The sequence below is a fragment of the Mauremys reevesii genome, linkage group 9 (assembly GCF_016161935.1).
Source record: "Mauremys reevesii isolate NIE-2019 linkage group 9, ASM1616193v1, whole genome shotgun sequence".
Lineage (NCBI taxonomy): Eukaryota > Metazoa > Chordata > Testudines > Geoemydidae > Mauremys > Mauremys reevesii.
In genome coordinates this window covers 65,145,700-65,158,793 of record NC_052631.1, presented here as the reverse complement: position 1 = coordinate 65,158,793, position 13,094 = coordinate 65,145,700, and positions in this window count along the sequence as shown.

The following is a 13,094-nucleotide window of genomic DNA, read 5'->3' as shown; positions in this document are numbered from 1 at the left end:
GCTGCTTGGTTTGCCGTGCTAGTATCGCCTGGCGCGCCATAACATTTAAGAGCTGCTCCGTGGCTTCATTCTGTCGTGCCGCGTTCTCCTTTTGGACCCTTTTCTCACTGTCCCGCCACTCCTTCAATTCCTGTTTCTCGGCCGCAGAGTGCATCATAACATCACACAGAAAGTCCTCCTTGGTTCTTCAAGGCCGCTTTCTAATTCTGCGCAGCCGTTCAGCCGCTGATAACAAAGAGGGAGGCTGGGCTCCCAAGGTCATCTCTGTGAAGTTTAAATGCAACATTTTACAGAAGCAGTATTGTTTGCAACACACAGAACACTGATTCAGTGATTTAAAACACAGCCAGTACTCACACACCTGTCACTAACTGGCTGACCGCAGGCAAGCACACATGAGCCACAAAACCCCCAAAATGGTGACTAGCCACAGGGGCAGGGTAAATCATTCTTCCCAGACCCTCCTGTACACTGGACATGTGGCTCTTGGGTAGAGCCAGCACTGTAGGGGGGCCCTGATAATCATTCCTGTCCTCACACTTTCCGCAGGATGTGATCATTATGGAAGATATCTCACTGCTGAGGGTGAGCAGGGAATCAAGGGAGGGTCTTCTCCAAGACTGTGGCTTCCACCCTGGCTCTTGTACAGCTCGCCTGTGTGCAGCAATGGTTCCCTCCCTCCCCACCCCACCCCGTGATGGCAGAGTGGTGTGGGAAAGTTACTGTTAATGGGGCAAGAAACAAAGCAGCTCTGCCAAAGAACCTGCAGCAGCGGATTGCCCAGTATCTCCATGAGAGTTTCCTGGAGATTTTGGAGGCAGATTCCCGTGAAGTGAGGGAGTCAATCAACAGCATGTTCCGCCACTCAGACCAGGCAGGTGGTGGGAGACAAGCCTGCTTTCTGCAACCCTCCTGCCCCCCAACAACATGCTTCAGTGATTCCCAAAATCAAATCCACTTACTAGGGACCTCCTCTCCTGTTTGCACTTCGCCAATATCCGATAGCTGTGACTGGCTAGCCTCCTCTGGGGTAGAGAAGAGCTCCTGGCTGCATGCATCTCTGGCCTCTGAGTCATCCTCTGCCTCTGGGTACCGCTCCATATCCTCATCCAAGATTTCCTCATCCTGGCTTGGTCCACTCTCAACCGGCACATGAGCCACCGGAGTATCCACAGTGGTCTTCGCAGTGGAGGTGGGGTCGCCACTGAGTATTGCATCCAGCTCTTTTTAGAACCAGCAGCTTGTGGGCGCAGCACTAGAGTGGCAGTTTGCCTCCCGCGCCTTGTGGTAGGCGTTCTGCAGCTCTTTCACTTTGACCCTGCACTGCAGTATGTCCCGGTCATGGCCCCTTTCTGTCATTCCCGGAGAGGTTGGCCCCGGACACAGGAAGGGCGGGGCTACGAGCTCCTACCGGAAAACCACACGAGCCCCCGCGACTGAGCTTCCCGCGCCACCACGACGAGGAGGAGCCGGGAGCGCCAGCTGTCGTGCTGTTTACCCCCGAGGAGCCCCGGGGCGGGCTCTTTTCTTGCAGTGGGACTTCCCGCCAGACGCCGGGGACCAGAAGGTAGGGAGGGGATAGTGACTCAGTCAACCCATGTCAGTGTGTTGCGGTCAGGATCCCCACTGATCGTCAGCGGTGACCGACGCTGCCTAGGCCCCGGCCGGGACACAGCAGCCGCCCCCTACCCCTACTTAGCTCAGCCTGCCACAAGAGGCCTGAGCCTGTGCTACTGGCTGACTCTGTCTTCATTTACCTCGCCTTAAAAGGACAGGACAGAGCACCCCTGTGAGTCATGCATTGTGAAATCTGTCCATAGGTATCATAATTCCTATGGCTGGACTGGACAGCCTCCTCTGCCCAAATGCTGATGAAGTCCAGCAACTTGGCATTGCTCCAAGCGGGGGATCGCCTGGTGCATGGAGCCGGCATGGCCACCTGGAAAGATGCGCTGAGACCACTGCACGCATCACCAAGCAAACAGGAAGGGGACTTTCAAAATTCCAAAGGAATTTACAGGGTGGGAATGATGGTTGATCACCTGAGGGCAGGGCAGTAGAGTTCAAACCGATGACCAGAGAGGCGAGACCAGGCATTGTGGGACATCTCCCTGTTGGAGGCCAATCACCGCGCTGTAATCGACCATGGCTTCTACACTGGCACCGCAGTGTTCTACCCTCAGCGCAGAAAGCTGTATGCCTCTTGTTGGGGTGGTTTTTTACAGCGCTTCAACTGCACAGTTTCTGCACACTAAGTGGCTTGGCAGTGTGTACACCTCAGGAGTTACCACACAGAAAGCTGCTTTACTGTGCAGAAACTTGCCAGTGTAGACAGGGTCTTAGTCCAGCTTGCTTGGGTGGCAAGATAGTCCCCTTGGCAAGATAGTTCCAGTACTTTAGGAGTTCACATTTGTTCTTGGGTTGGTAAAATCTAATTATAGAACATACAACCAGTTTGGGGTCTCTGCCCTGCTTCATGACAGTCTGCCCTGAGGTTGGCGCTCACAGTCGTGAGCCACTCCAGACAGTGTGACAGTGAGGATTTGAAATAGGCTGCATGATGGGGTTTAGATGGGGTTGGGAGGTTCAGCCACTGCAGGTGTTTGGGGGGGAAGGCAGGTTTCCATGATGTAAATTTGATCATTGTGCATGTTTAATGTACATACAATTGACACATTTTTTAAATTCCTTCTGATTGGGGGTTGGACTAGATGACCTCCTGAGGTCCCTTCCAACCCTGAGATTCTATGATTGATTTCAGATACTGTAAAGGCTTCAGAGATATTCCCTATTCTGAACATGGGGACTTCTACTAGAACCTGTGACCCCTCTAAAGTCAGAAGGAACTTTAAAATTGCACCCCTCATCTAGGTGCTTAGAGATTTGTTCATAGCAAGCCCTGTGCAATTCAAAGAATATGGAAGTATTAGCTGGGTATTTTGGATAAAATGATCAGCAGTGAAATAGTTAACCAAAATCGACATTAGGGTTCAGAGTCAACACCCAGTTATTATGAATGGAGATAGTAGTTGGCAACTCTCAGAGCAGTTTAAGATCTGTCAACCTGTGGAATGGAAATGCCTGTCAGTCTGTCCCAAGAAGGCTGCACTATGATGAGTGACAAGAGATTTTCTTCACAACTGGAAGAGCTAGAAACACCATTTAACATGGATTAAATCTTAATTTCTGCAGAAAACAACTGACTTCCAGAGAAGAGACCCTGGCTCACTGAATGCCATGGCTAAGGTGTTTCATAGTCATGTCTGCGCCAGATGGCAGCTTTAGCATTGTCTAGACTAAGTTCAGAGATTCTTTCCTCAAGCAAGTTAAACTAGCTGGATTGAGCTGTTAGTTGAAAACCTTTCTTAACTCTGTTCTGTAGCGTTTAACGCCATCAGCTTGATTTTAGCATCTGAAGTTAAAAACTAAGCTCCCTGCTAGACTTTAACTTGCCCAGCCAAGCAGGGGGTACAAATTGCTTTCTCTGGACTAGAGTTTCAGGAGTTAGATCAAGTTAGATAGCACACTAGACAAAGCCACAGCTGTGGTGAGCATCTTTCCCTTCACTGCCCAGGTGAGACAGAACCACTTAGCCCTACAGAACCACTCACCTGACCAACGCCAGCAGTGAAAGACTTGCTAGGCTGCAGGTATTGTTCTATGCACTAAGAGACATGGCCACATGTTCACAATCAACAGCCATCCTCCGCCTCCCTTTTCCCAGCCCCAGTGGATCCCTAGCTCCCAGATTGATTTAATCTCCCTCATGCTTGATTTTAAATGGGATGACTGCTCTGACCATTGAGACGACCCCTGTAGGCAGACACTCCCCAACTGTACCTGTACCTCGTCCCCCTCCCCTCGTCCTGTTACCTTGCCCCCCACCCCAATCGGTCTGTTTAACCACCTGTCACAATCCCAGACTGAGCTCTCTGGTGCAGGTTTTTGGTTTGCTTGTTTGTACAGCACCAAGCACAATGGGGCCCTTATCCCTGACTAGGCATCTAGGCACTACTGCAGTTTGACAATAACAACCAGCACCTAAACTGGCCCCACTGTTCTGGAGGGTCTGATCATTCACAGATTTTTCAGGCCAGAAGGGACCATTCTGATCTTCTGGGCTGACCTACTGCCTAGCACAGTGGTCCCCAACCTTTTTCGCCTGGTGAGCCACGGAGGACCGTAGCGGCGGATGAGCATCCACCAAAATGCCGCCGACAAGTGGTGTCATCCAGAGGCATCGCTGCTGAAATGCCGCCGAATTTTGGCAGCATTTCGGTGGATGCTCATCCTCTGGCCAGTACCCGGCGCACTTAGATGCCCCAGCGGGCACCATGGTGCCCATGGGCACCACATTGGGGACTCCTGGCCTAGCACTAGCCATAAAATGTCACCTAGGAATTCCCCCACCAAGTCTGTAACTCCCGTCTCTCAGAGAGAGGACGGGGTGACTTGAGGGGTTCTAGGACCCTGCCCAGCCCACACAGCCCTGTCACAGAGACAGGAGGTGACATGCGCATTACAGTTACACAATGCATAGATCTGTGTGGGCTTGGGGGACCAGTTGCTGTGGGTTTTCTGTCCCACCTTAGAGGGAGCTCAATCTAGCTCTGAACAGATCCCTTGATATACTTCGCAGCCACCCAGGGCCACTCTTCTCAGCACAGCAGACTGCATCAGCTGCAGGGAGCACAAACCCACAGCCTTCCCAAGGCCGCTAAGGGCAGTGTAGGCAGGGCACAGCTGGGGAGTTACCAGCTGGCTAGACAGGAGGAACTGGCTCTCAGAAAGGCACTGGAGGGCTTGTAATAGCATCTCATGGAAGCATGTACCCCAGAGTTGCCCAGATCACATGAGCAAGACTCTCATCACAGCCCTGCTTCAAGGACAGAAGTGTTTCTGTCATGCACAGTGACCTCAGAGCTCCCAGAATCCAGCTCAACATTTTCCTACTTATTTTCAAGACCCACATGGACTTAATATATGGAGATTTACCTATCTCATAGAGCTGGAAGAGACCTTGAAAGCTCATCAAGTCCAGTCCCCTGCCTTCACTAGCAGGACCAAGTACTGTCCCTGACAGGTTTTTTGTTTGGTTGGTTTTTTTTACCCCAGATCCCTAAATGGCTCCCTCTAGGATTGAACTCACAACCGGCCAATGCTCAAACCGCTGAGCTATCCCTCCCACACCTCCCAGCCTCGCCTTGCCCCTGCCCCCGCCTCCTCCAGTTAGCGACAGTCAGTTAGGAACCAGTTCAGACTAAACCAATATTAGCCATTCAAACAGAACATTCACACAGTGGATTATATCAGTTTAACCAGCCCGGTGCAAGTCTGTGTGTAGACCAGACCTAATTTGCCATAGAGCCCTGAGCATTTTGGCAGGGGAGGGGTTGGAGGTGGGATGATTTATATGTAAAAGTGACTATCCTAGTACCTGGAATGATCTTTTGCTCCACTGAACAGATCTCTGTAAACTCGCCAGACCATGGACCATTTGTGTGCTGGGTTTGTAGCGCCCAGAGGCAGCATACTGCAATACAAATTATACGAGGCCTTTGCCCTTATCCACACACAAAAGTTGTACTGCCTTCGATGCACTGGTATAGTTAGAGCAGCACAACCCCTCTAGTGAGGATGCAATTATATCCATGTAAAAGTGCTCAAACCATGTCTAGACTATAAACTTTTGCCAGCATCGCTATGTCAGTCAGGGGCGTGAGGAGGAGTGTGTTGTGCCTCCATAGCTGTGCCAGCAAAAGCCCCTAGTGCAGATGCAGCTTATCCTGGCCAAGCTGTGCTCTTATTAGTCTAGTAAGTTTATGCAGCCCAAGAATCACCTCTATAGCTAGAGCCTTCCTGGTGCAGACATGGGCATATACTGGCATAGCTGCTCCCACACAGGAAATTATACCGAGATAAGACACCTTTACATAGGAAAACTGGGGTGGGTTGTACTGGTATAACTATATCTGTTAAAAAATTCAACCCCCAAATTGACAGTGTGCAACCAACTCCTAAGCCATATAATATCTATCAACACACAGATATATTAGACTTTGAAGCAAAATAACCTGTCCCCCACTTCCTAGGGAGGGGACATTCCCCATGCTCCTTCCTAGCCCCTCGCTACTCTGAATCGGCAACTGCCCACCAGGGCTGGCTTTAGGAAGTGTGGGGCCCAATTCGAATATTTTCAGCAGGGCCCTGGCAGGGATGACTAAAAAAAAAAATGTTAAAAAAAAGCCTTTCCATTTCTTAGCAACCAGTTCCCTATAAAAAGTTCTGATTTAAGGGCTGTGCCACAGTATGTATTTTTTGTTCCAATAGGGTTACCATACGTATGTATTTTCCTCCTGGATGGCGATTTAAGAACCAAAAACCCTGATATGTCCGGGAAAATATGGATGTATGTTAACCCTACCTAAAGTTCTTTTTTAAAAAGATGGGCCTGAACTAGAAATGAGCTCCGTTTTACATGTGTGGGTCCCTGCCACTCCCTGGGGGTGTGCACATGTGTGGGTCCCAGCTGTTCCCTGGCACCCTCATTGAAGCAGGTGTGCAGGGTTACTGCCCTGGGAACTGCAGGACACCAGTGGACATGGGGCTGGCTGGAGGCAGGGCAGGGGCTGACTGGAGGTAGGGTCTGGCTGCAGGCAGGGCAAGGGGTGCGGGGCTGGCTGAAGACAAGGGTGTGTGGGGTGGGCTGGCTGGCTTCAGGCAGGGCCACAGAGGGGTGCGGCATAGGTTGACAGGGCTGGAGACAAAGGAGTGCAGGACTGGCTGGCTTCAGGCAGGGGGGTGCAGCAGGGGTTGGCTGGAGACAGGGCAGGGGGTACGAGGCTGGTGTGGGCAGGGCAGGGGGTGCAGCAGGGGCTGGCTGGAGACAGGGCAGGGGTGTGGGGCTGGCTGGAGACAGGGGCTGGCTGCGGTCAGGGCAGGGGATGTGGGGCTGGCTGGAGACAGGGGCCCCACCGTCCGTGGTGGCAATTTGGTGCGCTGCTTGGGGGCAAAAACACACAGACTGCCGCCCCTTGCAGATTGCCGCCCCAAGCACCTGCTTGGAATGCTGGTGCCTGGAGCCGGCCCTGGCTGGTGCGGGGCTGGAGGCAGGGCAGGGTGTGCGGGGAGCCCCTGCTGGGAGTCCCAGACCCTTTAAATTGCCCTCTGGGGAAGCCGGACCACCCCGGTACAGTGCACCAGCTCTTGCCGGTACGCCGTACTGGGGCTTGGGTGCGGGGCCCTCTTAGGGGCGGGGCCCGATTCAGGGGAATTGGTTGAATTGGCCTAAAGCTGGCCCTGCTGCCCACGGCGATCTCTCTGAGTCCCAGACTCGCAGCGTCACGGGCAGGGCAAGGGCTGTGCTGGGTGGAGAGGAGGCGGCATTTAGTGGTCCTTTGTTCCCAGCTGCAGCAGCAATTAAAGAGCTAAGGAACCTGACAAACGGCCCCTTGGAGATATCAGGAATCCCAGCTAGTGAACCAAGAAGCTCTTTACCAGAGTAAATTAGCCCATTTATGCAGAGTTGTTCCCCCCTCAAAATTAACTGCAAGGGGGAGAGTCACTCAAAAGCTAAATGCCTGGCTAACTGGACCCGTTGCCATGGTTATAATTCATTTTCCCTCCAGGCTACAATAAAGCAAAGGCCTGACTTCTCTGCAGGCTGGAGCCCTGCAACATCCTCCCAGGCCTGGGCTACACACACAAGTTGGCCTGATTGAGCTATAGCAGTAGATTTAAAACGTGGACACTTATACCAGTGTAAATGTGTGGATACCTATGGTTTATTCCCATAGAGCTATATCAGTATACGGCCCCTTTATAGCAGTATACCTGCATCCATGCTGGGGATATACCAGTATAAGGATACTGGTGGTAAAAGAAAGCCACGCACCTAACCAACAGTTACACCAAACAAAATCTGTGTAGACCGGGCCTTAGAGACTCCTTTCGTGTGAGAGTTGAAGAAATGTCTGTCCACTCATCAAGGGAGATTTGAAGTGACAGCTCTTGAGCCCTGTCTAATGACCACCCAATCGATACCTATAAATCTGAGCCTGGCCTCTTGGCATCACTCATTACAGACATTCCCCAGAGACAGCCTGCTGGGATGGGCTCTTGCCTCTTCTTCTGTTCCACCTTTCATCTTCTGTTCCCCCTCCTCTTTCTGTTCTGTCCTTTCCCCTATTTGTCCCACTCTCCCGCTGCTCCTCACTGCCATTCTATTAGTGGGAAAACAAAAACTGTTGGCTCTTGAGGGGAAAATGAGTTGCTTTGATTCTGCTATTGAAGGGAGATGGAGATATTTGTTAAAGAGCCTTTGACAGTTCCAGGAAACTCCAAAAAGCCGGTTGTACGGGAACAAAGCTATTTGTAGCTTGCATTTCCTGTCTCTCTTTCACATTCATTAAGGGTAAAGGACACTGTACCTGGAAACAAGACTTATGACTTACTAAGAAACCTACTCCAACTAACCCCAAATCTGAACCTAGTCCTCAGTCTGCAAAATATCAAAATCATTGCCCCTCCCCCCCCACATGCTGGAGCAGGTTGTAACACAGAGGTGATACAGACAGTTTAGTGCAGGGGGTAGTGCTGTGATATAGCAGAGAGGATGCAGTAGCATCTCTGAGCTGGTGATTCTGCTTTACCCTTCAGTCAGAACATCTACCCACTGTGTTGTCTGAGCACCCCCAGCACCTGGGGACCTCCACCAACAACATGCGTGTGTGTCACCTGCACTAGGTTATAGGACAGCACCTGGGAACCCCCTGTTCTGACGTGCATTAGCTATAGCTATGCTATATGCCGTGTAGCATCCAGAACACTGACGGCTGCAAGAGTCGCACTTCATTCAGTTGCAAGCATTGGCAGTGCATTCCCTAGTTTGGTGCTGAATTAGCATGAAAAGCACGTTCCTCTCTCAGTCACTGGCAATCAATTACCTTCCCTATGACAGACTCTTGATTCATTACCGTTTTCCCTGCACCCTGCTATTGGATGAGCCAGCAGTGAAATTACACCTTCCTCCCCACACCCCCGCATTCCCTCGCTGTCTCCTCATCCAAACGCTGCCTGCTGTTGCTATTTTAAGCTCCCAGGAACGTGGGTCTTTTTTCTTAATGGAACACGTGTGGCATGAAACATGTTCAGGCTGATCACTGTAACCATCCTTCCATACACGGAGTTGCCGGGTGACTGCATTTTTAAACGCAGATTTAATGTGAATTTAGTGCAGGAATGACAGGAGCAGACGCTGAAATGCTCTGTCACAGAACGGGTAGTGCCTGGGTAGAGACTGTGTAAGCTTCTGTTACATTAGCCACCCCCCAGAGCAGGTCTTTCAAGCCAATATGGGGAGGTCAACAGGTTAGAGAAAAGTCTCCGCAGCCTGGTCGTTCCATGGCTGCTCCAACAAGATCGCAACACGGGTGCCAATTAGTGCCAGTTGTGTTGGCGCACTTTGACCTCAGCAGCACCTGTGCACTGGGAACCGAACTCATTTCACAGAGGCCACCAAACAGATGTCAGATAATGGCTTTTACTCGCTGCCTGCCCGGGCGTGATTTGAACCTGCGGGTTTATTGACAGTGCTGATTAATAACCGCTGTAATGCCAGGGGAAGGGACGGAGGAGGATTTACTGTTATCCTTCCTCCTGCATACCCGTTACGTCTCTGCGTCCTGCTCAGCTGCTCTTCTCTGCCGCATTTCACGCTTCCCAGGAATAAGGAAGTGGCAGATCACAGCGCACAAGGCTGTCTCAGGAGCCGGGTGAGGAGAGGAGGAGAAGGAGGAGGCATGACTGACTGACGAGCCTGCCTTACCGAGAAGGGGAGTGAATAACAGTCAAGTGACAGCTTGGTTCTTGTTTCCTTGCTGAACAGCAGCACTTCTAGGCAGGACCATGAGAGCCACTGGTCTGAGAACATCATGAGTGAGCTCCTGCCCTGCATGCTGATGGCACAAAGCGTGGATCCAGCTGCAAAAGGACTCCCCACGCCAGGGAAATCTCTGGGCGGCATAGACTAGAGCTGCTCCTATACCAGGCCCCTATGAGTCAGCAGTGCAAGGGGTCGGGGGCAGGGGCAGGTTAAAGGTGGGGTGGCCAGGTATCCCTTGCACCGTAGTGATCCCACAGTGATGGAAGGGCCACTGGCTGGGATACATTGTTCACTGGGAGCTCCTGGGAGCCCAGCACTTCTGAAAAATCAGGCCATTTATTTAGGTGCCTAAACATGGATCTAGAAGCCATCAGGCTTGTCTACATAGCAAGGCATGGTGCAGCAAGCTGGGGACGTGAACCTACAGCGCACCAGCTTGCTGCGCAGTAACGTCCTGTGTGGACACGGCTGCAGCGCAGGAGCTGCACCCTGGGACTTTGTACAACGGTGAGTTAGTGTGCAGCAAGCTGGTGCGCTGTAGATTCACACCCTGGTTCGCCACACAGTCACTCACTGGGCAGACAAGCCCTAGTTTTAGGCCCTGGTTCTGGGCCTTCCTACACACGAGCTAAGCATTCCCACGTCTCTGCCAGGCAACTGTTACAATTCTATTCCCTGGCGGGGATGGGAGCCCAGGTGGGTTAAGCAACTTGCCCCACAAGGACCCAATTTACACTGTGAAGGGAGGGGCATATAGGCAGGGGCAGGCAGCGTGGGGGAAGCTTGCCCGGCAGCTGTTCATGCTGTACCCATTGGGTGGGCAGACAGTGGACTTTGGGCCAGCTTGTCAATCTGGCAGCACTACAAGCACTCAAATATTGATCTTTAAATGAAAACAAAGTAACCCCAAGCCCTGTGTTTCCACTTTATGGCCTCTGTCGCCAATGAACGCAGCTGGCTGATATTCAGCAGGGGCAGCTCAGAGAGCCTTGGGTTCTACTCCTTGCTTTGCCAGGGTCGTGGGCTGCAATCAATCGTTTTGCCAGACAGCGTCTGCACCAGGGCCAGTACAGCGATGTACGCCAAGAGGAATGACCCAGATGCCATGCAGGGCTAGCAGCCAGAGCGCCTCCACTGCTGGAAGGTCAGAGCCACAGCTGGGATCTATGGGAGGGAGCGTGGCCCAGGGAGCTGGGCGGGCGGCTGGAGGTCTACACTCAGCCGTGGACTCCCTGTGTGACCTGGAGCCAATCATTTCACCTCCCTGTGCCTTCATTTCGCTGTATACAAAATGGGTATGATGACCCTTGTCCAGCTCATTGAAGTGTGTGTGGGGGAGGGAAGCAGGGGAGATCTCTGGCTGCATAATAGCTGAGGATTATTACTGGTATGTGGAATAAGCCCTGGGGCAGATTCATGCCTGTACCAGTGCAGGAACAGAGGGAGGCCTCTTGTGCCTCATCCTCTTCAGAGCTGCAGAATCAGTACAGCCCAGGGAGAAGGCTACTTGCACCTCAAGCAGCCCAGGCCATGCCCTCCTCTGCCAGCCCACTCCCACTCTGCCCACGGCCTGGCACACCTCTATGGAGGCAGCATGGACTCGGCCCTGGTGCAAGAGATGCCTATGGGGCATTCCCTGGGCTGGGCAGGCCCTTTGCACCAGCCTAGTTAGCCCCACGCAGCCATAGCAGTGAATCAGGCTCATAGTTCTTCGAGAGCTGGGCAAAGAGATGGTGCATTTACATCAACATGTCCCCCTGCCTTTCCCCCTTGCAAATCTGCCCTAACTTCACAACACAAGAGCGGCACAACTTCAGTATGTCAAGCGCAATCATAGTCAGAGCAGTGCGGTGCCAGTCTCAAAATGGCAACTTCTCACTGAACAGATCTGATCCCTGTGGCTCCTCTCCTTCTATCTGCTGACGTGACTGGCACAAACACGCTTTCACTCCTGGTAGACCCGCTTAGCTCGGGAAGAAGGCGCTGAATTCTCCTCTGCCTCATGCACCGACCGGAGGATCTCGGCCTGAGGTTGATGAGGAAGCCAGACAAAACACAGCTGGGTTTGCAAGATCCCAGGTTGACTTGTTGAGCTGCCAACGCTGCAACGTCAGCCTTTCTCTTAACACAGAGCCACAATAAATACAACACTTTGCCCCTTAGAGGATCTCAGCACGCTTCATTAACACTAATGAATTAAGCCTCCCAACAGCTAGGTGAGGCAGGAAAGCATAATTACTCCCACAGAGGCAAAAAGACTGAAGTGACTTGCTCAAGGTCATGCAGGAAGTTAAAGGCAGAGCTAAGAACAGGCCTGTGCTTAAAGCCACATCCGTTGTCCCTTTTGATGCTGAAATGAGAGAGAGACTAAATCCCTCAGAGACCCTTCACCAAGGTGCTCTTCTGTCCAGAACCACACTTGAAGTTTAATGATGTTTAATTCATCCTGTTCCTATGGAGTTTCACACCATCAGTTTTTTACGACATGAAATTAAGTTCTTTTTGCATAGGTCACCCCGTTGATCGGAGTCCGAGGGAAAACTCACTGCCCTCCTTCACGTCACACCTCACGACAATGGGCTTTTGCAATCGCGCTGCCTCGGAGGCTGCAGACAGGAGGAGACACTCAGAAATGGCTCGCTGGCCCAGCGGAAAGATAAATAAAGAGCGAAGTGTCGCCCTGGCAGATTGCAGGTCTTTAATCACTCCTCGGAGGGTGCCTTCTTTGCAGCTTTGCTGGGCCCATTGGTCTCGTTCAAGATTTTTCAATCATCACAATAGAGTGAAATGTTATTTACTGCCCTCATCTTGTGTCCATAAAATGATCACTAGCACAGAGCAGGCCTCTTCCCTTCCCCTTTGCTAAAAGGAACAGTTTGACCACTTCTGCCACAGCATAAATAAAGAATAAAGACTTGCTTTGGGAGGAAGGGTTTAATTAAGGTATGTGTTATGTGTGTGGAGGGGTGGGGGGTCCGAGCCCTTGATCTCCAAAAGGCCAGAGCAGAAAGAGGAGCATTTCGGAGGAGGATGAGGAGAACGATTACAGAGGGATGAAAAGGCTTCCAGAAGAGGAGAGACTGGAGAAGTGACGACTGCTTAGTGTAGAGGGATGGTGAATAAGGCAGAGGTATACAAAATAATGAACGGAGGATACTGGTGGGAATGTTCCAAATTACCCTTCTCATAATACTAGAGCGAGGGGCCAGCT